The 14,486-nt window shown below is 25.3% G+C and overlaps 1 long non-coding RNA gene across 1 annotated transcript; it reads left to right on the plus strand.

Annotated features, from left to right (window-relative positions):
• The first annotated feature begins 11,902 nt into the window (after positions 1-11,902).
• On the plus strand, positions 11,903-13,582 carry LOC129298883 (uncharacterized). The gene is made up of 3 exons (XR_008590436.1): positions 11,903-12,147; positions 12,813-12,878; positions 13,428-13,582. It is a non-coding gene; the product is annotated as an uncharacterized LOC129298883 (long non-coding RNA).
• Positions 13,583-14,486: the final 904 nt, after the last annotated feature.

Consider the following 14,486-nt stretch of genomic DNA (forward strand, 5'->3'; position numbering starts at 1 on the left):
AATTTTTTTAAAAAAAGCATCTTATAATTTATAATGGATGAAGTATATTTTTTTATTTTAATTTTTTAATTTTTTAATTAAACGATGACCCAGTAATGAGTCACTCCTGTTTTTTAATGTTCAAGTTATACTCTCTCCATTAAAAAAATATAAGCATTCTGTGAAGATTAAATATTCAAAAATAAATATTTTTAATCTTTCGAGATGTAATGATTGTCTTTTTTTTTTAAACAGCCCCCTATTGATGATGACTTTATTTATGTAGGGTGTTTTAATATGAATAAATATGAAAAGATAGGGTTGGTTTAAAAATAGGTAACTACTTTATTAGAGTAAGATTCGATAAAAAATGTTTATATTTTTTAAATGGATAGAGTCTATCTTTTTCATGCATTTGGTTGGGAAAATATAATATAAGGCCCTCCAGAAGAAGATAATGACATTTTGAGTCCATGTAATTTTACAGTTTTTGTGCAGGCTTGTAGGATTATGCAGTGGTCCTCTATGATGTTCTCTCAAAATATTTTTTAAAAAAAAAAGTATACAAATGTAAAAAAAATTCAAAATTAAAAAAATTACATGGAATCCAAAACAGTTCGACCTTATTTACTGCTATGAATTGAATGTAGTCACACTTAAAAAAAATAACTCTTTTAATCTTAAATTATAAGATATTTTTAAATAAAATCTCACATACTAATAAATCTATTAAATACACTTAATAATTTTATTTTTTTCAAAATAAAAATATAAATTTTTAAAAATATTTTTCAAAACAAGTTTTTAAAACTGTTTTGAAAATATTTTACAGTTTTTGCGCAGGCTTGTAGGATTATACGGTGGTCCTCTATGACGATCCCTCAAAAAAAAAAATTTAATAAGTATACAAATGTAAACAAAAAAAAAACTTTTTCAAAGATTAAAAAAATGAGTGGAATCAAAAACAGTTCGACCTTATTTACTGCTGTGAAATTGAAGGTATTCACACTTATAAAAGAAATAACTCTTTTAGTCTCAAATTATAATATATTTTTAAATAATTTTATAAACTAATAAATTTTATTAAATACATTTAATAATTTATTTTTGTAAAACAAAAGTATAAATGTTTAAAAATATTTTTAATTTAATATATTAAAAAAATGAGGACAAAATTAAATAGAAAGAAAGACAGAAGGTAATATTAGGGTAAGCTTATTTAGTGAATTTTTAATTTTATTTAAGTATTTTATATTTTAAAATATTAAAAGTATCCAGAGTATTTAATACAGTGAATACCGAATTAAATAGTTTGACCTGCAATTTGACACGTTGGAGACGTGCTTTTTGTCAAGATACGCGCGCATACAAATTTCAAGGTATCAGCAATGATAAAGTCGGTGCTCTCAAAGGAAAAATATCCCCCCAAGGGTCCAAAATCGACTGAAGCCCGAGGCCCACCTAAGTGGGTCAACTGTGAAATATGAATGCTTGCTATCGAGAGCCGGAAGAAAAGAATCGAACGATTTTTATTCCTTTTAAATCAGGGTGTAAGTTTTAAGTTTGGGGGACTCAAGTGTAATATAATCAAATTTAAAAGCTAGCACCAAATTAAACAGGCTCCAAATAAATAGTCTAATTAAAATACTCCAACACATGAATTATATTTGAGACCAAAGGTACAAATTCATGGATGACCCACTCCCTTATTTTAAAATTATAAGACATTTTTTAGATAATTTATTAAAAAATATAAAACATGTTGAATCTTTTACATAAATTAAATAAAAAAATTAAAAAATATTCTTGATTACAGATGTAGTTATCAATTATACCCTCCCCGTTAAAATATAATATATTTCTTAAGAGGTTGGATAATAAAAAAATAAAAAAATTTAATCTTTTAAAGTATAATTATTATTTTTTTCTAAAAGTGTCATTATTTAATAAATCAATTTATATTTATTTTAAGATAGAACACCTTTTAAAATAGAGGTAAATATGAAAAAGATTAAATTAATTTAAAAATAAATAACCACTTTTTTAGAGTGAGATTCAATTAAAATAACTTATATTTTTTAAATAAGTTTTTATTATCAAAATATCCTATTAAATAAGAATAAAAATATGAAATAGTGTGTAATTTTAAAAATAATTAATTAATTTATTGGGGTGTGGTTTAATTAAAAATATCTTAAAATGCAGAATAAGAAAGTATAAATTATATAGTATATCTTTTGTTCTAGATTTCATATTTTATATTGAGATTTATACTAATAATAAACTTGAGTTGTCATGCTTTTTTTATCTAACTCCAACGATCTGTTTATTGATGATATTATCATTGGATCAAAAGTCAAAACGGTGATTATTTAAAAAATTACCATGACCAATTGCATAATACTCCATCAATTTTTATTTTTTTTTATTATAAGACGCCTTCAATCATTTTACACATTCTTAAAAGGTTAGTTTTTTCTTAATATCATTAAAAAATAAAATATATTTTTATTTTTATCCTTAATTTTAAATAATAATATATCTATTTAAATACTTTTACATTGATTAAGAAAGGATAAAATTTAAAAATAATTTAATTATTACAATATATCTTATATTTTAGACAAAAAAATTGCTTATAAAAAAGTGTTCTATAAACAAAATTATGCGGATCTAGAACTAACTTTATGGGGGGGGGGGGAGGATTAATTTTTAATATTTTTAGCAACTAAAAACCAAATAAATTTCTTACCCCCTTGAATCCGTCCGTGAGAATATGTTTTATTGTATCTAAAATATGAGATGATATCTTTAGTACCTTTACAGTTAATTAGTCACTGGAAAAGCAGATTACAAAAATCAAGAAATAACCCTGACCGTAATAAAATAAAAATCATAAGCCGGTCAGTTACAGAAACAAGCGATACTGTGGGGAATATGTATCAATATTTGCATGTCGCATAGAATTTCTGCTAATTTCTGTATTCATTAATAAAACTCACTTATTTGTCAAGACGTATATTAATAAGAGAAACTTTTGTGTGAACCTAGCGTAACACATTATTTATATTCTGTTTGATAAAAATATTTTATGATAAATAGTTGTAAATATAAATTGATCCTATTATTGATGATTATAAAGATAAAAATAAAAATTAAAACCCACTCTATTCTAAAATTTAATTCATGTAAATTAATGACATATAAGATTCTTACTCATCTAACTCTATTATAGGGCAAAGAGAAAAGACAAAAATTAATCCTATTTATAAAATACTTGTCAATTCCCCATGTTCTTCTTTACCTTTCTGCTCTTATTAAAATGCTATAAATAAAATATTAGTAATAAAATTTAAGAATATTTATTAGAAGTAAAGGTAAAAACTTATTAAATTTTAAAACAAAGTTAATGAAGTTTGAAATTTTTCTTGATTTCGATAAAACATGCTAAAATGATTTATAAATAAGATCAGAGAGAATATATGATTGAATTGGTGTAATTTTACTAGATAAAGCATGAAATGACAATGTACACTAAATCCATTAAAGCAGGTAACCCAAACCAAGCCTGAAAGCCAATCCGAATAAGCCCGAAAAAAATTTAGGATTGAGCTTTGGCCCAAAAAGATTTGATCCAATCTCGATCAAGTTCAGACTTTATCCGAATACCTAAAAAAAAATTATATTAAGTATTAATTAATTTTTTAATTTTTTTAATTTTTAAGTCATTTATACTAAGATGCCAACTATATATGGATATTTTTTAAAATAGTAAACTTTTATATTTTTTATTATTTTTAATTTATAAAATATCTCAAAATAATGTTTAAATGTATTTTATATTAATTTTAAAATTTTAAACCCTCATGGTTTTTTTGAAAAAAAGTTTGAGTATTCTACATCACTTAAGTGTTCCCAAAATATATTTCATATTTTTATAAAATAAAAACAATTAACTTTAAATTAAAAATTAAATTGATTTTAATTTTAAAATGAAAATGATTTAGGTATTCAAGTCCTTCCAAATAAGTCAAATAGATATTCAGTCAGACTTAACTATTTAAATTTTTCTATAAATTCAACCTTATCGAGCTATCCCGAGTAAATTTGATCTGAATATATTTTGCCCATCAAAATTATGAGCTCTAGCATATATGCATGAATTTTTTTTATCTAGATCATGACAGCATTGTGATAAATTATTGTATTATATATAGTAACATTATATTAATTCTAAGTTCTAACATTCTCTCACCAGAAACCCAAAAAAAAAAAAAAAAAGAAAGAAAAGAACCATATTAGTTAATTTCTATCAAGCCCTCAAATTGATTTAAAGTATCACTGCTACAAAATATCCCTTTACTTGATGGTTATTTTAAAAATTATTTGACGATTTTTAACCGTCAAGTAATGAGACGCCATATATTCATTTAACGGTTAAAAACCGTTAAATATTTTAGAGATTACTTGACGGTTATTTTAAAATAACCGTCAAGTAATTACTTGAACATTTGCATATATTTCAGCAACATACTTGACGGTTATTTAAAATAACCGTCAAGTATTTAGTAATATTGACGGTTATTTTATAACAAGCATCAAATATTTTTCGCAAATTCTGTGTGCTAAATACTTGACAGTTATTCCATAATAACCGTCAAGTATTCGTAAATACTTGACGGTTATTTTGAAATAACCGTCAAGTAAACTTATACTTGACGTTTCTTTCTAAATAACCGTCAAGTATTTATGATATATTTTAAAAAAAAAACAGTCCCCTGCAAATACAAAGCAATCAAATATATATCAGCCAACCAATAATAAAAAATAATTGAATCATTATTTATATGAAATTAATTACAATCTAAATATCTTTAATTTATCTTATATCTACCTATACTCTAAACCCGATATCATAAAAAAATTTATAACTTTACCTACTTTACAAGTTTAAATTTCAAAATTAATTGGCCTTAAACATAAAATTGATCAAAAAAATGAATGTGTATACCAAAACTAATTGGGTCTAACCACTACTGCTATCCACATATTAAACATGGCCTGAGCTACCTCTTCAAGAGTTTCCTCTATATGTGCAGCTGCATACTGAATACAGTAGGCATCCTCGAAGTACTGTATGCAAAGAGTTACAACAAATTCAAGTTAACAACTATCTAACAAAAGTTATTAAAATTTATAATTTAAGTATCATTAAATTTAATATATACCTTGTTAGGTAATATGGTAGGGGCATGGGTGATAATGTCCTTCAAAAATCTCATCAAGCAATAGCCACAGTCATTGCTCTGATCTGGCTGGAGTGGACACTGTGCAAAAAAAATCACATATCAATAAAATAATAGTTAAAAGGCCACAGTTTGTTAATTAAAAACTCAGTCCATTAGGTTTACCTTAACTGTGACCCATGTCTCACAAGAGTCCAATACCCTTAAGCTAGGGGACAAGGTCTTGTTGGTCGCAGTACGATACAAGACCACAGCTCTAAGAAGGAAATAAAGAATAAATGTTAGAAATTCAATATATATAAATTTTAAAATAACAATTGATAAAAATTCAACTTACTTATTAAAAAGTTCTACCATATCTGGCCTATTGCTTGGTTCTCCGTTAAGATGATCAAGATACCAAATTTTTGAAGCGACAAGGTTAACCACAATAAGCATCCAGTGCCCCTTAATAAGAAATAACAAGTGTTATCAAATAAGTAAATATAAAAAATATTTACTTGTACCAAAAGTAGCTAGAAAGTGGCTTACCCTTAACAGTAAGGAGCAAGAAATAAAGTATCATTGCTTGCTCCCCTATCCTTAAATTGATTTGAAAGCTGTCTTGCTTGATCTTCAAGAGCTTCCTTTGTAATTTCATTATAGACAGAGACATCATGGGGCCATTTATCTGTAGAGGAAGACAATTAAATCAAATATTAAATAACTTAAACAAAATTCACATAATTAATTCAAACATTAATTAACTTAATAAAAAGAACACAATTAATCAACTTAAACAAATGTACATAATTAATTCAAACATTAATTAACTTAAATAAAAAGAACACAATTAATCAACTTAAACAAAAAGTTTCATCATTCAAGTTCTCATATAACTTAATTATACTCAGTCAAGTTACCCAACAACAATTGATATAAAAATTTTATCCCAACAATCTATTTTGTCCTATAAATTCAATATAACTCAATCATATCTAATCAAGTTATCCAACAACAAAATTAATCACCATCACCACAACAAGAGAAGCAAATTTTCAACAAATTCATATAATGCCCAACAGTAAATTAATTTTCATATAATCTTAAATTTAATTTCAGAACTAACAAAGAACTGAAAACAAAAGCCTATATACATTCAATCACAAATTGTAGTTATAATGAACAAAAAATTCATATTCCAATTTTTAATTCTAATCAACTTCCTAATTACAATCAATTGATAACAATATCACAAGAAAGAAGGATAGGCCAACTTACTTAAGAGAGGCAAAGCAAGAGGACGAAGAAGAAGAACAGGGGAAGGAGGAAAGAAGACAACTCGCGTTTTGCACTATTGAAAAACAAGTAGAGAAATTTGAAGTCAGATTTACCCTAAACACTAAACCCAAACATGAATTAAATAGATGAAGAAGAAATTAAACTTACATATGGAAGACGGAGAACGAACCCAAAACGCCCGAAATGAAGACTTGGATGAACGAACAACCCACAAACCCTAAAAAATGGAACCCACAAGCAAAACCCAAGAAGAATTGAGTCTAAATCTGTGTTTTTGGGTAGTTTTAGTGACGGAAAATGATTTTCGAGCACTCTGGGTATATTTTTGAAAATGTTTGAGTTGCAGAAATGAAAAATGAAAGGTTCTGGAGCGTAAATTTAAGAGGCAATACTTAACGGTTATTTCATAACAAGCGTCAAGTAATTAATACTTGACACTTGTTATGAAATAACCGTCAAATAAAATTCAGACATATTTGACGGTTATCAATAAACAAGCATTAAGTAATTAATTTTTTATTTTTCTTTTTAAACCATATATTTGATACTTTTTTACAAATAACTGTCAAAAAGGCAATACTTGACGGTTATTTCATAATAACCGTCAATTATTAGTTACTCGACGCTTGTTGTTAAACAACCGTCAAATAAAATACAAACATACTTAACGGTTATTAGTAAACAAGCGTCAAGTAATTAATTTTTTTTATTTTTTCTTTTGAACCATATGTTTGACGCTTTTTTACAAATAACCGTCAAGTATTCCAAAATATACTTGACGGTTATTATAAAACAAACGTCAAATATATTTATAAAAAAATTAAATTTGGATTGCATATATATTTGACGGTTATGCCAATATAACCGTCAAATATATACTAAATAATTGACGGTTGTTTTGAAACAACCGTCAAGTATTTAGCGCCTTTTTTATTTATCGTTTTTCACTTATAACCGTCAAATATAAACCGTCATATTTAGCTTATTTTGTTGTAGTGTATAATAACCTTCTCAGGTGAATAAATTAAAGCGGGAATTGTTTTGAAAAAAAATTATATACTCCTTAATTTTATATATTTAAGATACTTATTTTTAATTAAATTAAAAAATAATTTTTTTATAAATTATCTATAAATAAAAATATACTCCTTCCGTTAAAAAATATAAGGCATTTTTTGAGGAGTTAGATGTTCAAAAATATAAGATATTTTTATTCTTTTGATGTGTAATCATTGTTTTTTTAAAAGCATTCATATTGATAATGACTTTATATTTATTGTAAAGTATTTAATAGGGATAAATATGAAAAGATATGATTAGTTTAAAAGTAGGTAACTACTTTATTAGGAATTGAAATTCAATTAAAAATGACTTACATTTTTTAATAAAAAAAGTATTGAATAAATAAGGATAAATACATAAATCTTGGTCAATTGTTTTCTCCACCTTTCATCTCTTTTCGGTTTTATATTTTAATTAAAGGCAAAGGAATATAATAACAATAAGTTGCCTTTGCCAATCATTAACAGTCACCATTCAGCAAGAAATAAAGTTTGTAAACCGTAGTGTGTATGTGTTTTGCATAGTTTAATTCTCCAATATTTTGGGAAAGCTTAAGCCTTTACTCAAGAGAAACGTGTACATATCTATGGAGAGCTTGGTTACGTCTTCACGAAGTATAAAGAAAGAGTGCTCCATGATTTTTTTTATTAAAAAAAAAATATGTTTAACGTGACATCACCGGATTTTTTTCCATATACATATTTGTTTAATTATTTTCCTCCTTGAAGAATTCGTCGCACATCATCTTAGATAGTGCAACTTGCTCCTATTGGAGCATCGGTCAAGCTTGCCAAGAAGAAAAGGTATTCAATATAAAATTAAAATAAAATGATAAATACATCAGTAATAAAATGCAAATATGCTCTGGCAAAAAATATATATTTATATATATATATATATATATTCAAATATGCTACTTTTGTGATTATTTGAAAATCCGTTATCACTTATCACCCCACTGGGATTATTAGAGAGAGAGAAACATTCTGGAGATTCTTTGATAATTTTGTTAGAGATAGATTTTGAAAATTAAACCTGATATTTTTTTTAATTTGTGTTAAATTTTATTTTGTTAAAGTTTTGGCGGAAACGAGCATAACATTAAAATACATGCGGCTTTTTAATGTCCGGTGAGGCTGTCTCTCTCTATTGGATTGTAGATTTAGATATTCTCAACTGAAACTCCTTCAATTAAGTTTCAATTGAGAAATATTTACTGTTCGATTATGATTTAATGGCGTTGAAGGGAGAGTTACAAATTTATCTCATCACACCACCTTTATCCAAATATATGCCTTTTGTCACTATTTTTGAATCATGGTATCCAATTATTTTTCCCAAAAAAAAAAAAGGTCTGTGTGGCTTCACCTTTTTGGGGCCGAATTTTATAAAACATGTGACGTGACAAGAAGCAAATCAAAATTTGATTTCGTGATTTTCAAATTTCATCTGGTCTGCGACTGCGATTTCAAGTCAAACAATTAAACGAAATCAAGCACTGAACTTCAGAAATAGTGTTGGGAAAATAATAATAAAATTTCTTTTAAATTATATAAATATAATTTAATTTTTTAAAATATTATAATTTTATTGAAATCTCTAAAAATTTTATATTAATAAATTTTAAAATAAAAAAATTATTTTACCCTTACTGAAATGTCATAACCTTTATTATATAAATCGTAAGAATTAAATAAAAATTATAATTTATCAAATATTATTTATATTATTGCAAAACATGTCTTAATCATGATTTTTACTTAAAAAATAATAATTTTATTATGTGAATAGTAATAATTAAATAAAAAATTATAATTTATTAAGTTTAATTTTTATTATTAAAAAATAAATTCTCAAAATAATAAGTATCGATCATAATTTTTATTTAAAAAATAATAATTTTTATTTAAAAAATAGCAAGAATTAAATAAAAAATTTAACTTATCAATAAGGGTAAAATAATTTTTTAATTTAAAATTTATTGATGTAGAAATCTTTAGATATTGCAGTAAAATTATAGCATTTTGAAAGATTAAATTATCATTTTTATAATTTAGATATTTTATTTTTATTTTTTCAATAATATTTTTATTTAATAATAGATCATAGTGTGAAAAATTGTATTTTTACAAGCCCATCGGTTTTTTATTATTATTATTATTCGAGTTGGCAGTCAAACTTAATCAAATTACGGGCTTTACGCATAGTCGGGAAAAGTTAGCTTGGCAGCTTGCCCCCTTTGGCCAAGCTTATCAAAATAAAAATTTATTTGCTTAAGAGATATTTATATTTTCTTAAACGAAGTGTGTATTCTAACATCTAAGAAAAATATTTTTTAAATAAAATCTTTCTTTTAGACCAATAGTATCCTTTGAGATTTATTCTTAACATGCGCTAGGCAAAATGTAAAAATCGTTTCTAATGTTAGCGTTTGTTGAAAACATTAACACAGTTGACAAATGGGTTAATTTATATATATATATATATATAACTTAAATTTTATACCCGTGCCTTGCCCGGGACATAAATCCTCAATTTGATTATAGAAGAATAAAGAGGATGGATGATTTTAATGGATTTGATTTATGAAAAAAGAATAAAACAGAGTTGAAATTTTTTCATGTAAATGAGATTAAGAGGAAAGTGTGAGTAAAATCAAGTAAAAATTTCAAACCCTTCTTTTTCATTTTTTTTAAATCAAACTTATTAAAATCTCTCATTCCTTCTATTTTTAAACCAAACAGTAGATAAAATTAATAGAAGTTAAATCACTTAATAGAATTGTATGTGTAATTACAATGAATAATCGTAATAGTAAAAATATAAATAACTATAATTTTATTTCCTTGGCGTGTCTTTAGTGTTTAGAAATTAAAATGAAAAAATAATAATTTTCTTTATTTTAGAATTTATTTTTATCATCTGTTATAAAAAAACAAAGAATTTTTTATCATCATTGCACTCAAATATAAACAAAAATTTATTTTATTTCATAAAAAACCTTTTTGTTTGTACACTAATTATTTTAAAATTTTTAGCACATGTGTGTTAAAACTTAAAATAATAAATAGTAATTTATTTCAAACTGTGCTATCTTTATGTAAACATGTTAAAATTTATTAACCTAGGTATATAAAAATATGAACAATAATTTTCTTTATTTAAATTTTTTATTCACACACACACACATTAATTTAATTCAATTTGCTAGTTTCACACATATGTAAGTTTATTATTTATTATTCTCTTCAGTCTAAGATATAAGCAGTCTTTTCTAACTAATCTTGATAAAAATATAACCAACTTATTACCATTTTTTTCATTTTACTCATTGTATTTTTTAATCTGAATTTTTGTGTTTCCACATCATCTTCAATCTATTTCTAGTTTGATTTATCATTAGTGGTCGGGAATAAGGGTAAAAAAAAACTATAATATAGTTTCACGAGAATAGGCATATATTTGAATTTTATTAGTAAGCACAATCAAATAAAGTACTCATTTTTACTATAAGTCATATACTTATCTTTTTATTACAAGTCCCATGTTATACCTTTATTTTAATATACTGTATAAAAAAAAAGTACTCCCCATACCAAATTATAAGATATTTTTTTAATAAAATCATACATGTTAATAAAGTTTATTAAATACACTTTACAACCTTATTTTTTTAAAAAAAATATTAAATTTTAAAATGTTATTTATTTAATACTTCATTAGTGAAAAAATATTTAACAGAGAGAATACATGAAAAGAATAACGCTAAATAACATAATTAATGAAACCTTATTTTTATTAAAATATCATATATTTTTATATGAAAAATTCAAAATTCAAATTCAAAATTAAATGTATAGAGAAGCGATATGAAGTTGAGAATAACAATTATAGCGTGGGTGATAACTGTTAGGACTCATTCCTTAGGTACATTTTTTTGTACCAGCAATTCCTTAAGTAAATAATTGTAGTTTGACGTGGGGTATGTGATATAGAAGTATATATTTTTTGTACTAGGGGTGGTTGGAAAATGTAACATCCTGATTTTTATATAATAAAGAAATTGTGGAATTTAGGTTTTGAAAAAAAAATGATAATAATAGGAATTTATATTATTTGAGGTTATTTAGAAATAATATTATGATTAGGTATTTAATTATGAATTTAAAAATTTAAATTTAAAACCACATAAGCAATATTTAGTTAAGATATAATACATAAATAATTTTTTTATGTGTGTGTTAAAAAAAAAAGAGAAGGTAGAAGGAACAAAAAAAAGGGGGGGGTGGAAGGTTGTTGTTTCTAAGTCCCACATTGGTTAGATGAGGGAAGAGAAGAGGTGCCTTCATGTATAAAAAGGAGGGGGTGTGTGCATTAGGAAGCATGAGAGGCTAAGATGCAATTTAGAAAAAATTGCAACTTTGGGCCTAAAGGTTTGAATAATTAAATTCAAACCTATAGTTTTTTTTTTTTATATAATTTTGGGACTCACAATCCCATTTTTATATTATTTTTTTCTCTTCCTCTCACGTTGCTCGGCGTTTTCTCGCAAGGGGGGATTATTTTCTTTTTTCTTCAGGTATGTTCTAACTTTCCTGTTTAGATTAGCATTTAAAAATTTATTTAATTATAAAATTAATTTTATAGTTATTTTTTAAATAATATTAGCTTTCTAGTGATATGATTATTTTGTAGGATAGAGTAAATATTTTGATTAGGATTTTTTCTATAGGATAGTAAATCTGATGATATGATGGATTAAAAATATAGGTTAAAACTCTTAGGGATATAATAAATATTATAGAATATTTTCTTGAGGTTGAAACTCATGTTTAAGAATTTTTGAGTTAAAATCTAGATCTATATGGTTGAATTTATGTGGAATCTGAGATGTAGGGATAAACCTATGATTATTAAATATTTATTTAAGTATGAATAGGTATTTTTGAGGTTATAGAAAGGTGATTTGAGGCTTCAGGATAATTTTAAAAAAATTTAATTTATTTTTGGACGAATTTTTAGAATATAGAAGGATGAAATTGTGATACTAGAAGTGATTTGAGGATAAAAAAATAGTTTATTAGGGTACGAGAATTTTAGAAAAGAATTTGGGAAGTTAAATGAGGCATAAATCTTAAATTAGTATTAATATGGATTATAGATCTAAGACTTTCTAACTATTTAAATTAGAGTTATTTATTTTAATATAAAATTAATATATAGTATTGTGAAATAATTATGTAGATTATATTGACAAAGATAGTGGTGAAAAAGGAGTTGTGAAGGGGAACTTGTTATTCAAGACACAAGGTAACCATTATTAATGTGTTGTGATGAGTGTGTTTGTGAATGGTTATGTGTTGTTTTGTTGTTTGGAAAAATTATGAATTATTGAAAATAAATACTGTATATACTTGTTTGAAATTATTGCCAAGTGGGTTAAAAATTTATTTTTGTTTATCATGATGAGATATTATTGTTCGGATATATTCCTGTTTGGATATTTGAATGATGCATGACTTGTCAGGGTATTTTAATGTATGGTGTTAATGGGAATTTCTGTTCGGTTAATTATTACCACGTGGTAAGCCCTCATTGGACCCAATGAGTGGCGTGTCGCTTGGTCCAACTCACCTTTGGCCGGGTGATTTGGCGTCCGAGCATGGCGAAAGGAGGATATAAGGTGCAGTCATGCAAATTAAATACTTGTTCGGTTTGTTTGAAAGTATTGTTCGGTTAAATGTTTTGTGTGCCCACTTAGCAATCGCATGATTAGTTACATCCGCATGCATCATTACATATTAATTTTTGGTTACTGGGACTTTTAAGTCTCATTCCCCGTGGTTAATATTTTTACAGGAGCGAGTCCGGCCGAGAAAGCACCAGAGGTGTAACTGTGGTGTATGAGACACCATCTTTTACGTTGCCTCTTATTTTAGATTATACAATGTATCTTGTGCCAACTTAGGACATATCTTGTCTATGGAGCATGTAAACTATAATCCTTTTTATTAAATGCATTTATATGTCCAAAAGGATTATGTCTGTCCCTTTTGATTCATGACCTAATTTAAATAACATGCTATGAGGATCATGTCTGTTCCTCATGGTTCTAATTGCTTTTTGAGATATTTTAAGACCTGTGGTATATTGTCTTGGATGTATCATGGTAGAAATTTTTCTACCATGATAAGGGTATGATAAGGGTTCAATGAAAAAAAAAAATGATTTCTTGAATTGATAATTTGCGAAAAATCGGTTTGTAAATTTGAGGGTGTTACAGAAAACTAGCTTTTAACTTTTAAAAAATAAGAAAAAAATACAATCATCGATATTTATAATTTATTCAGATTTTATTTTTAATTTCTGTACTTTTTTAGTATTTTCAATCCCAATATTTTTAATAAAACTTGGTGATATTTATTACTCAAATTTCTATAATTTCAATATTTTCAATCCATATAAAAACTGTCAAGATTATAAAAAAATTACAGGAATTAAAAATAGAATTTGATAAAATTATAAGAAACAATAATTGTATTTTCTCAAAAAAAATATTTTCATACTTTTTTAAAAGTTAAAAATTGTTTTAAAAAAATTATGGAATGAAAATTTTTTTGTGAAAATGTTTTCAGAATATTGTGGGGAGTAAATTTAGCTAAGTAACTCGTGCTAGTTTTTCAAACTTGCGTTTGGCTTTCTCAGTCATCCTACTTTGCTTCCTTGTCTTGCTTTTCCAGAGTTCAGAGCAGGTTGGGGAGAGAAAGGAGAAGGAATTTCTTGGCACAGTGAGTTTTTATGAAACATTTGTATAAAAGAATTACAAATTATAAAAATCAAAAGCCTTTTTTATTATATATAATATAAATAACTTTTAATTCACTAAATTGGTTTTAAAAAAGTATATATTTTATTATA

Source organism: Prosopis cineraria, unplaced genomic scaffold, assembly GCF_029017545.1.
Source record: "Prosopis cineraria cultivar Desert tree isolate PC_DT_omini unplaced genomic scaffold, ASM2901754v1 PC949, whole genome shotgun sequence".
Classification (NCBI taxonomy): domain Eukaryota; kingdom Viridiplantae; phylum Streptophyta; class Magnoliopsida; order Fabales; family Fabaceae; genus Prosopis; species Prosopis cineraria.